The sequence below is a fragment of the Elaeis guineensis genome, chromosome 3, assembly GCF_000442705.2.
Source record: "Elaeis guineensis isolate ETL-2024a chromosome 3, EG11, whole genome shotgun sequence".
In the NCBI taxonomy this organism is placed as follows: domain Eukaryota; kingdom Viridiplantae; phylum Streptophyta; class Magnoliopsida; order Arecales; family Arecaceae; genus Elaeis; species Elaeis guineensis.
The window spans coordinates 16,969,162-16,981,361 of NC_025995.2; positions in this window are offsets into that span (position 1 = coordinate 16,969,162).

Consider the following 12,200-nt stretch of genomic DNA (forward strand, 5'->3'; position numbering starts at 1 on the left):
CCACCATAAGGGTAAAAATAAATCCCAATACACTTTTGCTGTCATCATAATCAGACTGGAAACTAGAGTCTGTAAACCTATAAGTTTCAAGTCTGATTCACCATAAACAAGCCACTGTCCTTAGTATTTTTAAATACTTCAGGATGGTTTTAACAAACTTCCAGTGATTCTCCCCTGGATCAGATTGGTATCTACTCACTACCCCTAGTGAGTATGCCACATCTGATGTGTACATGTCATGGCATACATGATAGATCCCACTGTCAAAGCATATGGAATCCTACCCATGCACTCTCTCTCTTGAGGTGTTGTCAGACAATCTCTCTTTGAGAGAGAAATTCCATGGCCTATCGGAAGATAGCCTTTTTGAAATTCTCCATGCTGAACCTCTTCAGCATAGTATCAATGTACGTGGACTGAGATAAACAAGCAACCTTTTAGATCTATCCCTATAGATTCTCATCCTTAGATGTAGGAAGCTTCTCCCAGATCCTTCATGGAGAACTGTGACGACAGCCAAATCTTTATTCCCTGTAATGCAGGGACATCATTCCCGATTAAGAGAATATCATCCACATACAATACAAGAAATACTACTACTGGACCATTAGCCCACTTATAAGGCATGGCTTTTCTCCTTCTTAATGAAGCCATACTCTTGATCGTCTTATCAAAACGTATGTTCCAACTCCGTGATGCCTGCTTAAGTCCATAAATGGACCTCTATAGCCTACACACCTTAGACTCATCTGTGGATGTGAATCCTTCAGGTTGTATCATATACACCTCTTCGTCCAGCTCTTCATTTAGGAAAGCTATCTTCACATCCATCTGCCAGATTTATAGTCCAGATGGGCAGCTATCGCAAGCATAATCCGAATGGATTTGAGCATTGTCATAGGAGAAAATATCTCGTCATAGTCTATACCATAACGTTGACGATATCCCTTGGCAACCAGACGGGCTTTATAGGTTTTCACCTTTCCATCTGCGCCCCTCTTCCTCCTGAAGACCCATTTACACCCTATGGGTTTTACTCCTTCGGATGGGTCAACCAATGTCCACACACCGTTGACCTTCATGGACTCCATTTCGGATTTCATGGCCTCCAGCATTTCTCAGAGTCGGATCTCTGTATTGCATCCATGTAGGTGATCGGATCCTCATCATTTTCATCAAGTTCGATAGGATCGTCGTTCCGAACCAAAAAACTATAGTATCTGTCTGGTTGACGTGGTACTCTACCAGATCGCCTTAAGGGTGCTTGAACAATGGGCTCCGGATCTGATCTAATCAAATTTGATTCAGGTTCAGCAACTTGTGTCGTTTTTTCATCTGTCGAACTTCGTCAAGTTCGACCTTAGAGGCAACATCCCTTCACCAAGAAACTCCTTTTCCAAAAAGATTGCCTTAAGGCTGACAAACACTTTTTGCTCATTAGCTAGGTAGAAGTAATATCCTTTGGTCTCTTTTGGGTACCCTATAAAATTACACATGTCAGACCTAGGTCCTAGCTTGTCCGTAATTAAACGTTTAACATAAGTCGGACACCCCCAAACCCTAAGGTGCGAGAGTACTGGCTTACGTCCTATCCATATCTCATATGGCATTTTGGTTACAGACTTACTCAAAACTCTATTTAGAAAGTAACAAGCCGATTCGAGCGCATATCCCCAAAGGGAGATCAGTAGACTAGCAAATCCCATCATGGATCGAACCATGTCCAACAAGGTCCGATTCCTCCTTTCAGACATACTATTATGCTGTGGTGTTTCAAGAGGTGTCCATTGAGAGAGAATCCCATTCTTCCCAAGATATGTTAGAAAATCATTAGAAAGGTATTCACCTCCTCGATCAGATCGAAGAGTTTTAATATACTTTTCAGTTTATTTTTCTATCTCATTTCAGAATAGTTTGAACATTTCAAACGACTCCGATTTATGCTTCATTAAATAGACATACCCATACCTCGATAGGTCGTCTGTGAAGGTTATGAAGTAGAAATATCCACCTCTTGCACTTGAGCTCATGGGTCCACATACATCAGAATGTACCAGACCCAAGAGTTCACTGGCTCGCTCACTTTTTCTAGTAAAAGGTGACTTGGTCATTTTACCAAGAAGATAGGACTCACAGGTTGGAAGTGATTCATAATCACCTACTTTAAGAATTTCTTCTTGAGCTAACCTGTTTATCCTGTTCTTATTGATATGACCTAGCCTACAGTGCCAAAGGTAGACTTCTGACATATTATCTATTTTAGGATGTTTACCGGAGGTTTGAACCACATTAACAGGTTGTGATAGAAAGTAAATTCATTATTAAGTTGTCCAACAAATATTGTAACACCGTTCAAAATGATATTGCAAATATTTTCTTTTATTAAAAATTGATAACCGTTCATGGTCAAAAGGCCTACAGAAATAATATTTAATAAAAAGCTTGGACAATAGTGACATTCACTCAAAATTATATTTCGAGAATTGATTATAAGGTTCATGATTCCTAATGCTAGAACTGAAACTTTGCTTCCATCTCCAACGTTCAGGAATCTCTCATCTTCATCAAATCTCCTACTGACCTGCAGACTCTGCATCGAATTGCAAATATGATAAGGGCTTCCGGTATCCAATACCCAGACAGTAGTATCACAAATAGAAAAATTGCAAGGTGTTATCATATAAGTACCTTGCTTCTTCTTTGGCCTGTTTGGGTCCAGGGAAGCAATGTATAGAAGATAGTTCCTCTTCCAGTACCCCTGCTTCTTGCAAAAGAAGCACTCCGCCAAGCTCTGGTTGAGCTTGCGCTTCTTGGTTTGACCCTGTGCAGACGTCCCAGCATGCAGCTGCACCTTCTTATTCTTCTTCTTCTTGTTCTTCTTCTTTCCTTTCTTAAAGGGTCGACGATCAGAAGAAGACCCTCCCATAACATTCACCAACTCTTTATGGAGCTGGTAATCCTTCTCAAAGTTCTGCAGCAACCCCAACAAATCGTGGTAGTTCACTGCAGGCTTTGTCATTCGAAAATAAGTAAGGAAGGGGAGGAAGGACTTGGGTAATGAATTAAGGATCGTATCCTTACCGAGCTGCTCGTGCAGGGAGAAAGCTCAGTTTAGTTAGGTGCTCAATCATTTCGATCATGTACAGTACATGATCAGTGACTGAGGCTCCATCCCTCATTCGAGCATTGAAAATGGCACAACTAGTTTTGTGCCTTTCAACGTCGTCAGGCATGCCAAAAGAGTCGTTCAAGATTTGAAGCATCTCCTGTGATTGGGCGTTCTCGAACCTCAGTTGAACTCATTATTCATTGCCACCAGCATAATGCACCGAACGGTGGTGCGGTCATTGAGCCACTTCTGATAAGTATCTCGGACTGTCCCTCTAGCGTTCGAGCTGGCTCCTCAGGTGCCAGATCCGTTACTACATAAAGGATCCACTCATGCTCAAGGATGATTTTTGATTTTCGATACCAGCTATCGAAATTAGGTCCCATGAGCTTGTCATTATCTAATAATGATCGGAGGGACAGGGTAGTGGCCATAGCTGCATAAAGAAAAATCAGACCTCTATTAGTACATAAATTATAAATACTAAAGACTTGGACTTTAGTCTAAAGTTTCTCCCAGTATTTTTACGAACTGATAGCCTCAACCTCCAATTCGAGGAATTACTTTAATTCCTTAGTGGGTACTAAAATCCACACAGACTACACACAAGCCAACTTTGGTTGGTCAACCCATGTGCATCTATGGGTAGGTTCATAATCAGTTGTTTCTCTAAACAACTTCTAGTAATTGATTTTACCCCAGAACCTAATCAGTAGGCTTTGGCCTCCACTGAAAAGATCTGGTTAGGTCCAACCATTAACATGATTTGATTTGGTGAATCGGATCAATAAATGATCAGGCCCGACTTTGGCCGGCCAACCTGACCACCATCAGAAAGACTCAAACCAAATTATCATATTATGAATGATAATTCCATTAGTCAATAAGCACCAGGCCTTTGGGCCTCCAATGATTATTAAACTAATGGACTCATTATCACTCACTTAATGGGAGGCTATGATTTAGTTATCAATATAACTTAATCATTTTTAGGGATCTAATAATTTTTGAGAATTTTATTAAAGGATAGATGAGAAGAAAATATCCAGCCAATTTCAATCCTCCCACTGACTTCACCAAGTCAGATTAAAAAAAGATTTAATTAAACTGGCATTAGGAGCACCTAAATCAGTCAAACTAATTTACCTAATGACATGGGTGAGCCCTAATCACCAAGTGATCTAATCAAAACCTAATTCACCAGGTTGGCCAAGTAAGTGAGATCAGTGGTAGGGATAAGCCATTAACTCGTCAGAGATCGCATCACTGCGAGTAGCTCCCGCTTAAAAATCACTGGTCAAAATGCCAAACTTACCTTAGACACCAATCGATTCATTAGTTTTAATTTGATCAACTTATTAAATAGGGTTCCACCGCGTAGCCATGAATTAAGTCCATCTTGGTCTAGTTAAAGATATGGACCCATTCAACTACAACTATTGGAGTTGAGTCTAGAGTATCCTTGACCTAATCTAATTCAACTTTTGATTAGATTTGACCAATTACTCTAATTTAGTCCATTTCTTTAAGGTAACCTTAGGTCTAACCCAATTATGGACCTAATCCATCTAACCCATTGACCCATAAGTTTATGCAATTATTTTAGGTCTTAATTCATAGTTCTAGACCTATTAGATAACACTTAATTCTTTTAATTAAGTATTTGGGCTGATGGATCAGGGTTTGGCATTTCAAAAATAATTTTTAAATTTGAAAGGTTTTATTTTCTGTTCACCAAATACGTTGACTCATTTCACAAATAGATCAGTACATTTCATATATAGAAATCCTATTGCTAATTACATAACAGAAAATAACTCAATCAAAATAAATCATGAATATTCTTTAGATCTAATCTAACACATTATGATAAATTTTACAATTGAACCTTTACAATTAATTCTTTTGCTGCTTCATCTGCATGGGATATAATTGCAGCGGCACCCCTATCGCCATAGGAGACCCCATCGAATGGGAGGAGAGGGCCTTTAAACCCTGCTTTTCTCCTATGACCGGACGGCCATGGCAACCAACCCAATTCGATTACTTGCTACTTGGATCAAGTATATCTAAATATATCAATTTAAAATTTAAATTTCAAATTTCAAATTTTAAATTTTAAATTTTGAATTTTAAATTTTAAATAAATTTCAAATTTTAAAATTTTGAATTTAAATTTTGAATTTTAAATTTTGAATTTTAAATTTTAATTTCAAATTTGAAATTTTAATCAAATTTCAAATTTTAAATTTTAAATTTTAAATTTTTAAATTTTGAATTTTGAATTTCAAATTTCAAAATTCAAATTTCAAAATTTAAATTTTAAATTTTTGAAATTTGAATTTCAAACAACTTTCAAAATTCAAATTTTAAAGTTTGAATTTCAAATTTTAAATTTAAACTTTTAGATTACAACTTAATCTACGCATGCAAATATATATATCATATCTAAGAACCCGCTCTGATACCATTTGTGGAAATTCAGTGCAGGGGTAAAATGATAATTTTAAAATTTTTCAAAATTATGATTTTATAGTAAAAATATTAATTAATCTAATTAATTAATATAAATTTATCTTACACTAGGATCTAAATATGATATATAGCATGCATGCATTTAAATTTAAAATTAAAATTTGAACAGTAAACACTTTACTGTATGTGTTCAGAACACAATACCTTTGTGCGGGTAGTAGATCGTCGCAATCTGATCACCGTCGAGAGAGTCTGATCATCGCAACACAGCCACACAGCATGTCTGACCTCTACGGATTCTCCACACGAAGCTTTCGGTCTGATCGACTCCTCACGAGTGCTAGCTCGTTGTAGAGCCTTTTGACGGTCGATGCTGATCGAACTCCTTCGATCGATGTCTGTCATTCTTTGGATGCTCTGGATCATCAACAGACATGCTTGAGAGGATGTTGAAGATCTCTCTGAGATTTTGTGGGCTCACGACACTCGTAGCTCGCTTTCTCACTTCCCGAACCCCAAGCTAAAACTCTAGGGAACTCACCGGAAACCTTGCACCAACTTTTCTTTCTTTTCTTTTTTTTTCTTTTGGAAGGATATGGACTTCCTTCTCATGCACAAGACTTCTCACGTCCCAAATTTTTTTCCAAAAATCTTCTTCTTGCATGCCCCACTCTTCTCCTCCTTTTATAACAACGTCAAACGTCTTATCCAAAAGAAAGGATAAAGATGAGTAATTGCACATTTAATTCAAATCAAATTTTGAATTCAAATGGATACCAACTCATCCCTTATCCACTAAAGGCGTGAGGCGTGGCTTAAATTATGCATGGAGTGATTCATGAGAAACCTTTTCTCATGTAATAAATGAGGCATAAAAAAAGGGATAAGGTGCAAAGATTGATTGCCCATTCAAATAAAACTTTATTTTGAATTTGAATGGCCAACCAATCATCCTTATCCATTCATATGGCACATTAAAGTGGGCTGTGGAGAGGGCTTGGTGTGAGAAAAAAATTTATGAGAAGTTCTTCTCATGAATTCAAATGGGTGCAATGGAAGTGAGGTGGCGCATGGAGATTGGGTCAAGGCGGTTTAATTATTTAAACCAACCTAATTGAACCAAATAAGTTAGGTCCAATTAGACTAATTTAAATTTAACTTAATTAGCTTAATTAGGCTCAATAAAATCTTAATCAAATCAGAATTGACTAAGCCCAACCCCTAATCAAATCAGGGACCAAACCATCTCGACGATTAGGTCAACTCTTAACCTAATCAGGTCAAACCCAACTGAATTAATTCAATTGGACTTGATCCAAAAATAATTACTCAATCAAATTAATTAATTAGCGATCAAATCATAATTAAATCTTTCATAAATACTGAGTCCAAATCCGATAGGCAATCGGACATCAGAATTTATCGATATGTAACCCTGATCGAAAAGTCCCAACCAGTGGGACTCTTGACCCCAGTACCCATAATGTATGGAACTCGTGATCAGAGAATCTTGATTCTCGATCATTGAGTCTCAAACATGTAGGATTCTACACCAGCCATCAGATCAGATAGGAACCTCTAATGTGTGTGACCCCGCAGGTTCGAACCTAAGTCGGTAGCACAGGAACCAATTTCTGTACTAATCGAAGTGATCATCTAGCAATGGTACCCGACATCCGGATAGGTCGAAGAGTTGCAATCGCAACACTCAGAACCTACATGAATATGGTTACTGTATAATTCATCCTTTTGACCCCTGTGTTTAGGACGACTCAGGGTTAAACTGTCAACCCTGATCAGATCATCCGAATCATGCTCAACTCAAACAATCCTGTGACTCCTCACAAGGACTACCCTAGCCAAGGTTTTACTAAATTGAAATACGACTGTACACAGCTCCTAAACTGGAGTGATCAATCCCATCTTGACACATGCACCGATAAGTCAAGTACTTGACTACACCCAACAGCCTTCCGTCACTGAATTAGAAATTCAGGTAGTCCAGTGCCTAAGTGCAGTGAGTTGCTTGCAAGTCACCATGGTGGTCTCAGGTCGGAGAGACATTTATACCCATATTCCATCAGAGCAAATCTTGACAGCAGAAATAGCTCCAGAGTCGGTCACGTTCAGTGCAAATGTACCCTTACATCTCACCTGTATGCCATACCAGTGTCTCCACACTCATTGGTTAAGAGGACAACCAACCTATATGGCACACAATGACCTATGCTTGATATACGTTGTCGTCCTTGGTAACAACGTATCATTTGATCGCGAACAGATTTAAGGACTACACGACAAATCCTCCTTTGTCGAGTCTAAATAGTCCTAAGGACTTCACCACAACATAGGAGTTCATTAGAAGATGAAAATTTTGTGATGAAAAATACCAAAATAATTTTTATTAATTCATAATTCATGTACAAATACAAAAATGAGCACAACCATCAACAGGCTGACGATTGGCTTTGGGACACTATTCTCAATAGGGTATCCTAAGAAAATCATAGGATACTACTTCTATCTTTCTGAGGATCACAATGTGATTGTGAGCCGTCATGCCATCTTCTTAGAAAAAGAGTTTATCCAAGATGGAGGCAGTGGGAGAAAGATTGAGCTCGAAGAAAAAATCTCTGAAGAGCATCGAGTCCAAAAATTTGAACCTAATAATGAGCCAGTAGATGTGATACGTTCTCCACCTCGTAGATCAAGTAGGGTCTTCCTTTCTCCTGAAAGATATTTAGATATTCTTATAGAAGATTTAGAAGAAGCATTCTTTGTGGGAGATAGGGATATTAGAATGATCTCAAAATCTACGATAAGGCAATGTTAGATATAGACTCCAAGAAATGGATGAAGTGATGAAGTCAGAAATTGACTCTATGCATTCCAACCAGATTTGATCCTTAGTGGATCCATTGAAGGTATTGTACCTATTGGGTGTAAATAGATTTACAAAAAAAAATTGGGTCGGAAGGTAAGGTAGAGACCTATAAGACAAGACTAGTTGTGAAAGATTATACATGAAATTTTTTTCATCTATGGCTATGCTGAAATCTATTCGTACTCTACTTGCTATAGCAACTTTTCATGATTATGAAATTTGATAGATGGATGTGAAAACTGCCTTCCTAAATAGATATTTTAAGAAAGATATCTATATGGAGCAGCCTTTAAATTTCACATCCAGTGATAGTGATCACAAGGTCTGCAAGCTGTAAAGGTCCATATATGGACTTAAGTAAGCATCCTGGAGTTGAAACACTCACTTCAATGATGTGATCAAAATATTTGATTTCATCAAAAATGAAGAGGAGCCATGTGTGTATAAAAAAATTAGTGGGAGCGCTGTCACATTCTTAGTATTATACATGGATGACATCCTCCTGATTGAAAATGATATTTTCATATTGACATCGATCAAAATATGATTGTCAAAAGAGTTTGCCATGAAAGATCTAGGAGAAGCATCCTATATTCTTGGTATAAAGGTCTATAGAGATAGATCTAAAAAGATGATAGGACTCTCACAACGTATGTACATAGAGGAGGTGCTGAAGAGATTCAGCATAAAAAATTTCAAGAGAGATCTTTTGCCCCTTAGATATGGCATTCATCTCTCCAAGAAGATGTGTCCTGACACACTTAAGGAGATCCAGTGCATAAGCAAGATCTCATATGCTTCGGTAATGGAGAGCCTCATGTATGTCATGTTATGTACAAGACCTGATATAGTCCTTGCCGAGAGTGTCACGAGCAGATATTAGATGAATCTAGGTGAAGAATACTGGATTGCTGTTAAAAATATTTTTAAGTACTTGAGAAAGATAAAAATTTGATGTTGGTCTTTGGTGGGGGATTGGAGTTGAAAGTTGAGGGATACATCGATTCAGACTTCATGACTTATGTCAATGATAGAAAGTCTACATCGGGTGTATCTTCTTGTATAATGGTGGTGTGGTTAGCTGGAAGAATTTCAAGCAGTCGATCATTATAGATTCGATCATAAAATCGAGTACATCGCTACCTCTGAAGCTACTAAGGAAGCCTTTTGGCTCAAGAAATTTATTGCGGAGTTGGATGTGATGCCATTAGATACCATTATATTGCACTGTGACAAAACCACTACAAGAAAAGAGAGTTTTTGCGATGAATTTATTTACGACAAAAATATTTTCATCGACAATAAGACTATTTACGATGAAAAATTAAATTTATCACTAATAATAAAATATTTATGATAAAAATTATTTTTTATCATAAATAACTTTATATTTGTGATGAAAAAAGATTTTATCGTAAATACTTATTATTTATGATGATTATTTTCATCATAAATAATAAAATATTTATTTTAATTTTAAATTTTTAAATATTCATGATGAAAATAGTTTCATTGTAAATAATATAAGTATTTACGATGAAAACTATTTTCTATTATAAATATCAATTATTTACAATGAAAAATTTTCATCGCTAATATTTAAAAAAATAAAAAATTTTAAAATTTTAAAAATTATAGATTATTTATAATAAAAATATTACATTGTAAATAATAAAGTATTTATGATGAAACTAACTTTCTATCATAAATATTATATTATTTATGATGAAAATTTTTTATCACTAATATTTGAAAATTTTTTTTAAATTTAAAAATTATATATTATTTACAACAAAAATATTATGTCACTAATAATTGAGTATTAGTGATACAACATCTTTTTTCATCATAACTAGTCATTATTTATGATGAAAAATTTTTATCACTAATATTTAAAAAAATAAAAAATTTTAAAAATCTAAAAATTATAGATTATTTATGATAAAAATATTACATTATAAATAATAAAGTATTTGCAATGAAAAATAACCTTCCATCATAAATACTACATTATTTAAGATAAAAATTTTTTATGACTAATATTTGAAAAAATAAAAAAATTTAAAAATTTAAAAATTATAGATTATTTATGATGAAAATATTATGTCATAAATAATTGAGTATTAGCAATGTAAATTTTTTTTCTATCATAAATAGTCATTATTTATAAAAAAATTTTCATCACTAATATTTAAAAAAAATAAAAAATTTTAAAAATTTAAAAATTATAGATTATTTATAATAAAAATATTACATCATAAATAATAAAGTATTTATGATAAAAACTAACTTTTCATCATAAATACGGTATTATTTATGATAAAATTTTTTTATCACTAATATTTAAAAAAAATAAAAAAATAAAAAAAATTATAGATTATTTATGAAAAAATATTACATCACCAATAATTGAGTATTGATAATGCAACATCTTTTTCTATCGCAAATAGTCATTATTTATGATAAAAATTTTCATCATTAATATTTGAAAAAAAAATTAAATATTTAAAAATTATAGATTATTTATGATAAAATATTATATCATAAATAATGAAGTATTTATGATGAAAACTAACCTTCCATTGTAAATACTGCATTATTTACAATAAAAATTTTTCATCACTAATATTTAAAAAAATAAAAAATTTAAAAAATTTAAAAATTATAGATTATTTGTGATGAAAATATTATGTCACAAATAATTGAGTATTGGTGACACAAATTCTTTATCCATCGTAAATAGTCATTATTTACGATAAAATTTTTTATCGCTAATATTTAAAAAAAAAAAAATTAAAAATTTTAAAAATTATAGATTATTTATGATAAAAATATTATATCATAAATAATTGAGTATTTACGATGAAAACAAGATATCTGTCAAAATATAAGAACACAATCAAAATTTAATTCACATGTAACAAAGATTGTTAGTTAACATTGTAATGTATCTGCAGAAAAATAATTCTCATCCGACAGTATATGATAATGTGTTGATCTGCTGGTCCTCTGAATGGAAATAAAATATAGATTAATTGATAAAAAATATTTTAAAAATTAGATAAAATTAGATTATGCAAATACTTAAAATTATAGATTATTTATGATGAAATTTTTTATTATCAATAAATCTTTTTATAAAGGCTTTGTATCTGTCCAAGAATATAAAAAAGAGATGATACAGGATCTTTATATATTAAAATATGATCCATAAAATGGTTATTCACATGGTGGCATGATAAGGTAAGTTTACTCTTAAGGCTTAGACTCTGTCTTTGAATTTGAGTTTAAATGCTCTCCCTTTCCTCTTGTTTTATAGAGAATTATTGCTTTCTTTTTATAGATCAGTGAAACAAAAGCCCGAGAGAATAATAATCTACAGGTTTTAATTTACAGTATCAATATATCTTTTGAAAAAAAATGAAAAAAATTTAAAATTTAAAAAATATAAAAATTATAAATTATTTATTTGATTTATTATAACCATTCTGTCGTTTCTGTTTTTATTGTTTACTACTCTTTTTGATTTATATAGGTCGAAAAGTATGCGAATGGCCTTTGCTGGGTCCTTCAATTTTATTTTTCAAGAGTGCATTCATAGTCTTGGTATAAGATGATTATTTGTCATAGATACTCTCTAACTAGTTGAACTCTTATTATTGCTATCTAGTTTAAGATTTATCCTAAAATTGATATATTCTTGAGTAGGTATTATCCTTTCTATTATACTCA